Here is a 14481-nt window from a genome sequence, read left to right as displayed (position 1 = left end):
CGCGAGCGAGCAGAACTTGCCAAAAGCAACACTTGACTTTCAAGACATGATGTAAATATGAGATACACTCTGACGTCTGGAATCAGGTTTAGTTTGAGCCAAGTTGTGTATTAAGTGTATATTAACCACAGTAACAGGCTCAGATCTGGTTGAGTTGGTAGAGAAAAAAAAACAATATAGACCAATCAACTGTGAGCACAGTGACATGTGACACACTCAAACCTTTGGATCAGAACCTCACTTATTCTTTTAGAAAGAATTCATGTTATGAGTTTAGAGTGTTTTGTTTCTAGTGACTGTTAATGGTCTATAGTCATGTTCTTTATATGTTCTCAATGATTATAACGTTTATTTATTGCTACAGTGACGAGTGCAATGACCTCGACCTGAGCGCCTGAGTCAGGACCTCTGCTGTAGTAGATGGTTAGAGTCAAAGAGCCGGTTTCATATATTCTGTACTTCTATCTCAGAATCAGAAAAGTGTTATTGCCGTTGTCAATGAACCCTTCTGTGGCCCTTCTGTGGCCCTCTGCTCCGTATACGGTTCAAAATGCGGCCCTCAGTGAAAAGGTTTGGGGGATAAAATGGGGGGTCACCATAGTTTCCTTTATTAAATGGGAAACACGGCAAAGTATGTTACAAAATAAGATTTAAACAGTTATAAAGTGCTTAAATGCTGGAAAAACTGTTTTTGAAGAAATGTTATCATTTATTTACACTCTAAAAAAAATAAGGAAAAATGTGCTGTTCAGAAACCGGGATCAAAAAGGAATGGTTCAGGCATCGTGGTATTGAAAAAAACTGTATGGTACACATTAGTGAACCTCTGACCCAGAGGGGACGGCATGAAAAGTAGTTTTTCTCATAATAAAGGATCTTTTCTTCTGCAGTTCTTCTCAGTGGAACGGACAGTGGTTCTAATACAGCAGGAACTCTCATTTCCCCCATGAATAATGCATTAGGACTGTTACCATAGCAACAAAACATATATTTTGAATGGTGAAGAGTCCTCAAAATGTTGCTCAGCAGAAACTGAAACCCCTGAATAGGATCTTTATAATATACCTAACTTTTTCACGTAAAAATGTGACTGGTATAAAAGGATAAATACATACCACCGGTTTTATCACACCAAACTAAGTCAGAATCTGTAACAAATGAGAACCTGTCATATGCACCTTTTTTTTTACCATAATGCAGCAGCCCCAGGGTCACACTCACATCGCTGCCTGGTTTATGACTAACCCATAATGCAGCAGCCCCAGGGTCACACTCACACCTCTGCCTGTTTATGACTAACCCATAATGCAGCAGCCCCAGGGTCACACTCACACCTCTGCCTGTTTATGACTAACCCATAATGCAGCAGCCCCAGGGTCACACTCACATCGCTGCTTGGTTTATGACTAACCCATAATGCAGCAGCCCCAGGGTCACACTCACACCTCTGCCTGTTTATGACTAACCCATAATGCAGCAGCCCCAGGGTCACACTCACACCTCTGCCTGTTTATGACTAACCCATAATGCAGCAGCCCCAGGGTCACACTCACATCGCTGCCTGGTTTATAACTAACCCATAATGCAGCAGCCCCAAGGTCACACTCACACCTCTGCCTGTTTATGACTAACCCATAATGCAGCAGCCCCAGGGTCACACTCACATCGCTGCCTGGTTTATGACTAACCCATAATGCAGCAGCCCCAGGGTCACACTCACACCTCTGCCTGTTTATGACTAACCCATAATGCAGCAGCCCCAGGCTCACACTCACACCTCTGCCTGGTTTATGACTAACCCATACTGCAGCAGCCCCAGGGTCACACTCACACCTCTGCCTGTTTATGACTAACCCATAATGCAGCAGCCCCAGGGTCACACTCACACCTCTGCCTGTTTATGACTAACCCATAATGCAGCAGCCCCAGGGTCACACTCACACCTCTGCCTGGTTTATGACTAACCCATAATGCAGCAGCCCCAGGGTCACACTCACATCGCTGCCTGGTTTATGACTAACCCATAATGCAGCAGCCCCAGGGTCACACTCACACCTCTGCCTGTTTATGACTAACCCATAATGCAGCAGCCCCAGGGTCACACTCACATCGCTGCCTGGTTTATGACTAACCCATAATGCAGCAGCCCCAGGGTCACACTCACACCTCTGCCTGGTTTATGACTAATCCATAATGCAGCAGCCCCAGGGTCACACTCACATCGCTGCCTGGTTTACGACTAACCCATAATGCAGCAGCCCCAGGGTCACACTCAAACCTCTGCCTGGTTTATGACTAACCCATAATGCAGCAGCCCCAGGGTCACACTCACATCGCTGCCTGGTTTATGACTAACTAATAATGCAGCAGCCCCAGGGTCACACTCGTATCGCTGCCTGGTTTTTGACTAACCCATAATGCAGCAGCCCCAGGGTCACACTCACACCTCTGCCTGGTTTATGACTAACCCATAATGCAGCAGCCCCAGGATCACACTCACACCTCTGCCTGTTTATGACTAACCCATAGTGCAGCAGCCCCAGGGTCACACTCACACCTCTGCCTGGTTTATGACTAATCCATAATGCAGCAGCCCCAGGGTCACACTCACATCGCTGCCTGGTTTACGACTAACCCATAATGCAGCAGCCCCAGGGTCACACTCAAACCTCTGCCTGGTTTATGACAAACCCATAATGCAGCAGCCCCAGGGTCACACTCACACCTCTGCCTGTTTATGACTAACCCATAATGCAGCAGCCCCAGGGTCACACTCACACCTCTGCCTGTTTATGACTAACCCATAATGCAGCAGCCCCAGGGTCACACTCACACCTCTGCCTGTTTGTGACTAACCCATAATGCAGCAACCCCAGGGTCACACTCACACCTCTGCCTGGTTTATGACTAACCCATAATGCAGCAGCCCCAGGGTCACACTCATACCTCTGCCTGGTTTATGACTAACCCATAATGCAGCAGCCCCAGGGTCACACTCACACCTCTGCCTGTTTATGACTAACCCATAATGCAGCAGCCCCAGGGTCACACTCACACCTCTGCCTGGTTTATGACTAACCCATAATGCAGCAGCCCCAGGGTCACACTCACACCTCTGCCTGGTTTATGACTAACCCATAATGCAGCAGCCCCAGGATCACACTCACACCTCTGCCTGGTTTATGACTAACCCATACTGCAGCACCCCCAGGGTCACACTCACACCTCTGCCTGTTTATGACTAACACATAATGCAGCAGCCCCAGGGTCACACTCACACCTCTGCCTGTTTATGACTAACCCATAATGCAGCAGCCCCAGGGTCACACTCACACCTCTGCCTGTTTATGACTAACCCATAATGCAGCAGCCCCAGGGTCACACTCACACCTCTGCCTGTTTGTGACTAACCCATAATGCAGCAACCCCAGGGTCACACTCACACCTCTGCCTGGTTTATGACTAACCCATAATGCAGCAGCCCCAGGGTCACACTCATACCTCTGCCTGGTTTATGACTAACCCATAATGCAGCAGCCCCAGGGTCACACTCACACCTCTGCCTGTTTATGACTAACCCATAATGCAGCAGCCCCAGGGTCACACTCACACCTCTGCCTGGTTTATGACTAACCCATAATGCAGCAGCCCCAGGGTCACACTCACACCTCTGCCTGGTTTATAACTAACCCATAATGCAGCAGCCCCAGGATCACACTCACACCTCTGCCTGGTTTATGACTAACCCATACTGCAGCACCCCCAGGGTCACACTCACACCTCTGCCTGTTTATGACTAACACATAATGCAGCAGCCCCAGGGTCACACTCACACCTCTGCCTGGTTTATGACTAACCCATAATGCAGCAGCCCCAGGCTCAAACTCACACCTCTGCCTGGTTTATGACTAACCCATAATGCAGCAGCCCCAGGCTCACACTCACACCTCTGCCTGGTTTATGACTAACCCATACTGCAGCACCCCCAGGGTCACACTCACACCTGCCTGGTTTATGACTAACCCATAATGCAGCAGCCCCAGGGTCACACTCACACCTCTGCCTGGTTTATGACTAAACCATAATGCAGCAGCCCCAGGGTCACACTCACATCGCTGCCTTGTTTACGACTAACCCATAATGCAGCAGCCCCAGGGTCACACTCACACCTCTGCCTGGTTTACGACCAACCCATAATGCAGCAGCCCCAGGGTCACACTCACACCTCTGCCTGGTTTATGACTAACCCATAATGCAGCAGCCCCAGGGTCACACTCACACCTCTGCCTGGTTTATGACTAACCCATAATGCAGCAGCCCCAGGCTCACACTCACACCTCTGCCTGGTTTATGACTAACCCATACTGCAGCACCCCCAGGGTCACACTCACACCTCTGCCTGTTTATGACTAACCCATAATGCAGCAGCCCCAGGGTCACACTCACACCTCTGCCTGGTTTATGACTAAACCATAATGCAGCAGCCCCAGGGTCACACTCACATCGCTGCCTGGTTTACGACTAACCCATAATGCAGCAGCCCCAGGGTCACACTCAAACCTCTGCCTGGTTTACGACTAACCCATAATGCAGCAGCCCCAGGGTCACACTCACACCTCTGCCTGTTTATGACTAACCCATAATGCAGCAGCCCCAGGGTCACACTCACACCTCTGCCTGTTTATGACTAACCCATAATGCAGCAGCCCCAGGGTCACACTCACATCGCTGCTTGGTTTATGACTAACCCATAATGCAGCAGCCCCAGGCTCACACTCACACCTCTGCCTGTTTATGACTAACCCATAATGCAGCAGCCCCAGGGTCACACTCACATCGCTGCCTGGTGTATGACTAACCCATAATGCAGCAGCCCCAGGGTCAAACTCACACCTCTGCCTGTTTATGACTAACCCATAATGCAGCAGCCCCAGGGTCACACTCACACCTCTGCCTGTTTATGACTAACCCATAATGCAGCAGCCCCAGGGTCACACTCACATCGCTGCCTGGTTTATGACTAACCCATAATGCAGCAGCCCCAGGGTCACACTCACACCTCTGCCTGTTTATGACTAACCCATAATGCAGCAGCCCCAGGGTCACACTCACATCGCTGCCTGGTTTATGACTAACCCATAATAAAGCAGCCCCAGGGTCACACTCACACCTCTGCCTGGTTTATGACTAACCCATAATAAAGCAGCCCCAGGGTCACACTCACACCTCTGCCTGTTTATGACTAACCCATAATGCAGCAGCCCCAGGGTCACACTCACACCTCTGCCTGTTTATGACTAACCCATAATGCAGCAGCCCCAGGGTCACACTCACATCGCTGCCTGGTTTATGACTAACCCATAATGCAGCAGCCCCAGGGTCACACTCACACCTCTGCCTGTTTATGACTAACCCATAATGCAGCAGCCCCAGTTTCACACTCACATCGCTGCCTGGTTTATGACTAACTAATAATGCAGCAGCCCCAGGGTCACACTCACATCGCTGCCTGGTTTATGACTAACCCATAATGCAGCAGCCCCAGGGTCACACTCACACCTCTGCCTGGTTTATGACTAACCCATAATGCAGCAGCCCCAGGATCACACTCACACCTCTGCCTGTTTATGACTAACCCATAGTGCAGCAGCCCCAGGGTCACACTCACACCTCTGCCTGGTTTATGACTAATCCATAATGCAGCAGCCCCAGGGTCACACTCACATCGCTGCCTGGTTTACGACTAACCCATAATGCAGCAGCCCCAGGGTCACACTCAAACCTCTGCCTGGTTTATGACAAACCCATAATGCAGCAGCCCCAGGGTCACACTCACACCTCTGCCTGTTTATGACTAACCCATAATGCAGCAGCCCCAGGGTCACACTCACACCTCTGCCTGTTTATGACTAACCCATAATGCAGCAGCCCCAGGGTCACACTCACACCTCTGCCTGTTTGTGACTAACCCATAATGCAGCAACCCCAGGGTCACACTCACACCTCTGCCTGGTTTATGACTAACCCATAATGCAGCAGCCCCAGGGTCACACTCATACCTCTGCCTGGTTTATGACTAACCCATAATGCAGCAGCCCCAGGGTCACACTCACACCTCTGCCTGTTTATGACTAACCCATAATGCAGCAGCCCCAGGGTCACACTCACACCTCTGCCTGGTTTATGACTAACCCATAATGCAGCAGCCCCAGGGTCACACTCACACCTCTGCCTGGTTTATGACTAACCCATAATGCAGCAGCCCCAGGATCACACTCACACCTCTGCCTGGTTTATGACTAACCCATACTGCAGCACCCCCAGGGTCACACTCACACCTCTGCCTGTTTATGACTAACACATAATGCAGCAGCCCCAGGGTCACACTCACACCTCTGCCTGGTTTATGACTAACCCATAATGCAGCAGCCCCAGGCTCAAACTCACACCTCTGCCTGGTTTATGACTAACCCATAATGCAGCAGCCCCAGGGTCACACTCACACCTCTGCCTGGTTTATGACTAACCCATAATGCAGCAGCCCCAGGCTCACACTCACACCTCTGCCTGGTTTATGACTAACCCATACTGCAGCACCCCCAGGGTCACACTCACACCTGCCTGGTTTATGACTAACCCATAATGCAGCAGCCCCAGGGTCACACTCACACCTCTGCCTGGTTTATGACTAAACCATAATGCAGCAGCCCCAGGGTCACACTCACATCGCTGCCTTGTTTACGACTAACCCATAATGCAGCAGCCCCAGGGTCACACTCACACCTCTGCCTGGTTTACGACTAACCCATAATGCAGCAGCCCCAGGGTCACACTCATACCTCTGCCTGGTTTATGACTAACCCATAATGCAGCAGCCCCAGGGTCACACTCACACCTCTGCCTGTTTATAACTAACCAATAATGCAGCAGCCCCAGGGTCACACTCACACCTCTGCCTGGTTTATGACTAACCCATAATGCAGCAGCCCCAGGGTCACACTCACACCTCTGCCTGGTTTATGACTAACCCATAATGCAGCAGCCCCAGGCTCACACTCACACCTCTGCCTGGTTTATGACTAACCCATACTGCAGCACCCCCAGGGTCACACTCACACCTCTGCCTGTTTATGACTAACCCATAATGCAGCAGCCCCAGGGTCACACTCACACCTCTGCCTGGTTTATGACTAACCCATAATGCAGCAGCCCCAGGGTCACACTCACACCTCTGCCTGGTTTATGACTAAACCATAATGCAGCAGCCCCAGGGTCACACTCACATCGCTGCCTGGTTTACGACTAACCCATAATGCAGCAGCCCCAGGGTGACACTCAAACCTCTGCCTGGTTTACGACTAACCCATAATGCAGCAGCCCCAGGGTCACACTCACACCTCTGCCTGTTTATGACTAACCCATAATGCAGCAGCCCCAGTTTCACACTCACATCGCTGCCTGGTTTATGACTAACTAATAATGCAGCAGCCCCAGGGTCACACTCACATCGCTGCCTGGTTTATGACTAACCCATAATGCAGCAGCCCCAGGGTCACACTCACACCTCTGCCTGGTTTATGACTAACCCATAATGCAGCAGCCCCAGGGTCACACTCACACCTCTGCCTGGTTTATGACTAAACCATAATGCAGCAGCCCCAGGGTCACACTCACATCGCTGCCTGGTTTACGACTAACCCATAATGCAGCAGCCCCAGGGTCACACTCAAACCTCTGCCTGGTTTACGACTAACCCATAATGCAGCAGCCCCAGGGTCACACTCACACCTCTGCCTGTTTATGACTAACCCATAATGCAGCAGCCCCAGTTTCACACTCACATCGCTGCCTGGTTTATGACTAACTAATAATGCAGCAGCCCCAGGGTCACACTCACATCGCTGCCTGGTTTATGACTAACCCATAATGCAGCAGCCCCAGGGTCACACTCACACCTCTGCCTGGTTTATGACTAACCCATAATGCAGCAGCCCCAGGATCACACTCACACCTCTGCCTGTTTATGACTAACCCATAGTGCAGCAGCCCCAGGGTCACACTCACACCTCTGCCTGGTTTATGACTAATCCATAATGCAGCAGCCCCAGGGTCACACTCACATCGCTGCCTGGTTTACGACTAACCCATAATGCAGCAGCCCCAGGGTCACACTCAAACCTCTGCCTGGTTTATGACAAACCCATAATGCAGCAGCCCCAGGGTCACACTCACACCTCTGCCTGTATATGACTAACCCATAATGCAGCAGCCCCAGGGTCACACTCACACCTCTGCCTGTTTATGACTAACCCATAATGCAGCAGCCCCAGGGTCACACTCACACCTCTGCCTGTTTGTGACTAACCCATAATGCAGCAACCCCAGGGTCACACTCACACCTCTGCCTGGTTTATGACTAACCCATAATGCAGCAGCCCCAGGGTCACACTCATACCTCTGCCTGGTTTATGACTAACCCATAATGCAGCAGCCCCAGGGTCACACTCACACCTCTGCCTGTTTATGACTAACCCATAATGCAGCAGCCCCAGGGTCACACTCACACCTCTGCCTGGTTTATGACTAACCCATAATGCAGCAGCCCCAGGGTCACACTCACACCTCTGCCTGGTTTATGACTAACCCATAATGCAGCAGCCCCAGGATCACACTCACACCTCTGCCTGGTTTATGACTAACCCATACTGCAGCACCCCCAGGGTCACACTCACACCTCTGCCTGTTTATGACTAACACATAATGCAGCAGCCCCAGGGTCACACTCACACCTCTGCCTGGTTTATGACTAACCCATAATGCAGCAGCCCCAGGCTCAAACTCACACCTCTGCCTGGTTTATGACTAACCCATAATGCAGCAGCCCCAGGGTCACACTCACACCTCTGCCTGGTTTATGACTAACCCATAATGCAGCAGCCCCAGGCTCACACTCACACCTCTGCCTGGTTTATGACTAACCCATACTGCAGCACCCCCAGGGTCACACTCACACCTGCCTGGTTTATGACTAACCCATAATGCAGCAGCCCCAGGGTCACACTCACACCTCTGCCTGGTTTATGACTAAACCATAATGCAGCAGCCCCAGGGTCACACTCACATCGCTGCCTTGTTTACGACTAACCCATAATGCAGCAGCCCCAGGGTCACACTCACACCTCTGCCTGGTTTACGACTAACCCATAATGCAGCAGCCCCAGGGTCACACTCATACCTCTGCCTGGTTTATGACTAACCCATAATGCAGCAGCCCCAGGGTCACACTCACACCTCTGCCTGTTTATAACTAACCAATAATGCAGCAGCCCCAGGGTCACACTCACACCTCTGCCTGGTTTATGACTAACCCATAATGCAGCAGCCCCAGGGTCACACTCACACCTCTGCCTGGTTTATGACTAACCCATAATGCAGCAGCCCCAGGCTCACACTCACACCTCTGCCTGGTTTATGACTAACCCATACTGCAGCACCCCCAGGGTCACACTCACACCTCTGCCTGTTTATGACTAACCCATAATGCAGCAGCCCCAGGGTCACACTCACACCTCTGCCTGGTTTATGACTAACCCATAATGCAGCAGCCCCAGGGTCACACTCACACCTCTGCCTGGTTTATGACTAAACCATAATGCAGCAGCCCCAGGGTCACACTCACATCGCTGCCTGGTTTACGACTAACCCATAATGCAGCAGCCCCAGGGTCACACTCACACCTCTGCCTGTTTATGACTAACCCATAATGCAGCAGCCCCAGGGTCACACTCACACCTCTGCCTGTTTATGACTAACCCATAATGCAGCAGCCTCAGGGTCACACTCACATCGCTGCTTGGTTTATGACTAACCCATAATGCAGCAGCCCCAGGCTCACACTCACACCTCTGCCTGTTTATGACTAACCCATAATGCAGCAGCCCCAGGGTCACACTCACATCGCTGCCTGGTTTATGACTAACCCATAATGCAGCAGCCCCAGGGTCAAACTCACACCTCTGCCTGTTTATGACTAACCCATAATGCAGCAGCCCCAGGGTCACACTCACACCTCTGCCTGTTTATGACTAACCCATAATGCAGCAGCCCCAGGGTCACACTCACATCGCTGCCTGGTTTATGACTAACCCATAATGCAGCAGCCCCAGGGTCACACTCACACCTCTGCCTGTTTATGACTAACCCATAATGCAGCAGCCCCAGGGTCACACTCACATCGCTGCCTGGTTTACGACTAACCCATAATGCAGCAGCCCCAGGGTCACATTCAAACCTCTGCCTGGTTTATGACTAACCCATAATGCAGCAGCCCCAGGGTCACACTCACACCTCTGCCTGTTTATGACTAACCCATAATGCAGCAGCCCCAGGGTCACACTCACACCTCTGCCTGTTTATGACTAACCCATAATGCAGCAGCCCCAGGGTCACACTCACACCTCTGCCTGTTTATGACTAACCCATAATGCAGCAGCCCCAGGGTCACACTCATACCTCTGCCTGTTTATGACTAACCCATAATGCAGCAGCCCCAGGGTCACACTCACACCTCTGCCTGGTTTATGACTAACCCATAATGCAGCAGCCCCAGGGTCACACTCACACCTCTGCCTGGTTTACGACTAACCCATAATGCAGCAGCCCCAGGCTCACACTCACACCTCTGCCTGGTTTATGACTAACCCATAATGCAGCAGCCCCAGGGTCACACTCACACCTCTGCCTGTTTATGACTAACCCATAATGCAGCAGCCCCAGGGTCACACTCACACCTCTGCCTGGTTTATGACTAACCCATAATGCAACAGCCCCAGGCTCACACTCACACCTCTGCCTGGTTTATGACTAACCCATAATGCAGCAGCCCCAGGGTCACACTCACACCTCTGCCTGTTTATGACTAACCCATAATGCAGCAGCCCCAGGGTCACACTCACACCTCTGCCTGTTTATGACTAACCGATAATGCAGCAGCCCCAGGGTCACACTCACACCTCTGCCTGGTTTATGACTAATCCATAATGCAGCAGCCCCAGGGTCACACTCACATCGCTGCCTGGTTTACGACTAACCCATAATGCAGCAGCCCCAGGGTCACACTCAAACCTCTGCCTGGTTTATGACTAACCCATAATGCAGCAGCCCCAGGGTCACACTCACACCTCTGCCTGTTTATGACTAACCCATAATGCAGCAGCCCCAGGGTCACACTCACACCTCTGCCTGTTTATGACTAACCCATAATGCAGCAGCCCCAGGGTCACACTCACATCGCTGCTTGGTTTATGACTAACCCATAATGCAGCAGCCCCAGGGTCACACTCACACCTGCCTGGTTTATGACTAACCCATAATGCAGCAGCCCCAGGGTCACACTCACACCTCTGCCTGGTTTATGACTAAACCATAATGCAGCAGCCCCAGGGTCACACTCACATCGCTGCCTTGTTTACGACTAACCCATAATGCAGCAGCCCCAGGGTCACACTCACACCTCTGCCTGGTTTACGACTAACCCATAATGCAGCAGCCCCAGGGTCACACTCATACCTCTGCCTGGTTTATGACTAACCCATAATGCAGCAGCCCCAGGGTCACACTCACACCTCTGCCTGTTTATAACTAACCAATAATGCAGCAGCCCCAGGGTCACACTCACACCTCTGCCTGGTTTATGACTAACCCATAATGCAGCAGCCCCAGGGTCACACTCACACCTCTGCCTGGTTTATGACTAACCCATAATGCAGCAGCCCCAGGCTCACACTCACACCTCTGCCTGGTTTATGACTAACCCATACTGCAGCACCCCCAGGGTCACACTCACACCTCTGCCTGTTTATGACTAACCCATAATGCAGCAGCCCCAGGGTCACACTCACACCTCTGCCTGGTTTATGACTAACCCATAATGCAGCAGCCCCAGGGTCACACTCACACCTCTGCCTGGTTTATGACTAAACCATAATGCAGCAGCCCCAGGGTCACACTCACATCGCTGCCTGGTTTACGACTAACCCATAATGCAGCAGCCCCAGGGTGACACTCAAACCTCTGCCTGGTTTACGACTAACCCATAATGCAGCAGCCCCAGGGTCACACTCACACCTCTGCCTGTTTATGACTAACCCATAATGCAGCAGCCCCAGTTTCACACTCACATCGCTGCCTGGTTTATGACTAACTAATAATGCAGCAGCCCCAGGGTCACACTCACATCGCTGCCTGGTTTATGACTAACCCATAATGCAGCAGCCCCAGGGTCACACTCACACCTCTGCCTGGTTTATGACTAACCCATAATGCAGCAGCCCCAGGGTCACACTCACACCTCTGCCTGGTTTATGACTAAACCATAATGCAGCAGCCCCAGGGTCACACTCACATCGCTGCCTGGTTTACGACTAACCCATAATGCAGCAGCCCCAGGGTCACACTCAAACCTCTGCCTGGTTTACGACTAACCCATAATGCAGCAGCCCCAGGGTCACACTCACACCTCTGCCTGTTTATGACTAACCCATAATGCAGCAGCCTCAGGGTCACACTCACATCGCTGCTTGGTTTATGACTAACCCATAATGCAGCAGCCCCAGGCTCACACTCACACCTCTGCCTGTTTATGACTAACCCATAATGCAGCAGCCCCAGGGTCACACTCACATCGCTGCCTGGTTTATGACTAACCCATAATGCAGCAGCCCCAGGGTCAAACTCACACCTCTGCCTGTTTATGACTAACCCATAATGCAGCAGCCCCAGGGTCACACTCACACCTCTGCCTGTTTATGACTAACCCATAATGCAGCAGCCCCAGGGTCACACTCACATCGCTGCCTGGTTTATGACTAACCCATAATGCAGCAGCCCCAGGGTCACACTCACACCTCTGCCTGTTTATGACTAACCCATAATGCAGCAGCCCCAGGGTCACACTCACATCGCTGCCTGGTTTACGACTAACCCATAATGCAGCAGCCCCAGGGTCACATTCAAACCTCTGCCTGGTTTATGACTAACCCATAATGCAGCAGCCCCAGGGTCACACTCACACCTCTGCCTGTTTATGACTAACCCATAATGCAGCAGCCCCAGGGTCACACTCACACCTCTGCCTGTTTATGACTAACCCATAATGCAGCAGCCCCAGGGTCACACTCACACCTCTGCCTGTTTATGACTAACCCATAATGCAGCAGCCCCAGGGTCACACTCATACCTCTGCCTGTTTATGACTAACCCATAATGCAGCAGCCCCAGGGTCACACTCACACCTCTGCCTGGTTTATGACTAACCCATAATGCAGCAGCCCCAGGGTCACACTCACACCTCTGCCTGGTTTACGACTAACCCATAATGCAGCAGCCCCAGGCTCACACTCACACCTCTGCCTGGTTTATGACTAACCCATAATGCAGCAGCCCCAGGGTCACACTCACACCTCTGCCTGTTTATGACTAACCCATAATGCAGCAGCCCCAGGGTCACACTCACACCTCTGCCTGGTTTATGACTAACCCATAATGCAACAGCCCCAGGCTCACACTCACACCTCTGCCTGGTTTATGACTAACCCATAATGCAGCAGCCCCAGGGTCACACTCACACCTCTGCCTGTTTATGACTAACCCATAATGCAGCAGCCCCAGGGTCACACTCACACCTCTGCCTGTTTATGACTAACCGATAATGCAGCAGCCCCAGGGTCACACTCACACCTCTGCCTGGTTTATGACTAATCCATAATGCAGCAGCCCCAGGGTCACACTCACATCGCTGCCTGGTTTACGACTAACCCATAATGCAGCAGCCCCAGGGTCACACTCAAACCTCTGCCTGGTTTATGACTAACCCATAATGCAGCAGCCCCAGGGTCACACTCACACCTCTGCCTGTTTATGACTAACCCATAATGCAGCAGCCCCAGGGTCACACTCACACCTCTGCCTGTTTATGACTAACCCATAATGCAGCAGCCCCAGGGTCACACTCACATCGCTGCTTGGTTTATGACTAACCCATAATGCAGCAGCCCCAGGGTCACACTCACACCTGCCTGGTTTATGACTAACCCATAATGCAGCAGCCCCAGGGTCACACTCACACCTCTGCCTGGTTTATGACTAAACCATAATGCAGCAGCCCCAGGGTCACACTCACATCGCTGCCTTGTTTACGACTAACCCATAATGCAGCAGCCCCAGGGTCACACTCACACCTCTGCCTGGTTTACGACTAACCCATAATGCAGCAGCCCCAGGGTCACACTCATACCTCTGCCTGGTTTATGACTAACCCATAATGCAGCAGCCCCAGGGTCACACTCACACCTCTGCCTGTTTATAACTAACCAATAATGCAGCAGCCCCAGGGTCACACTCACACCTCTGCCTGGTTTATGACTAACCCATAATGCAGCAGCCCCAGGGTCACACTCACACCTCTGCCTGGTTTATGACTAA

At 51.6% G+C, this 14481-nt stretch overlaps 1 protein-coding gene across 1 annotated transcript in view; it reads right to left on the bottom strand.

The window, feature by feature from the left end:
* The window catches only part of LOC140372133 (PC-esterase domain-containing protein 1A-like), a 50234-nt gene that overhangs the window by 2536 nt on the left and 33217 nt on the right, over positions 1–14481 (bottom strand). The gene's annotated exons all lie outside the window — the stretch shown is intronic.

The sequence above is a fragment of the Eucyclogobius newberryi genome, unplaced genomic scaffold, assembly GCF_026437365.1.
Source record: "Eucyclogobius newberryi isolate DKJ021-1_F unplaced genomic scaffold, fEucNew1.0.hap1 SCAF_22, whole genome shotgun sequence".
Lineage (NCBI taxonomy): Eukaryota > Metazoa > Chordata > Actinopteri > Gobiiformes > Gobiidae > Eucyclogobius > Eucyclogobius newberryi.
The sequence above is the reverse complement of the archived record's forward strand: the minus strand, read 5'-3'. Positions and strand labels throughout refer to the sequence as shown.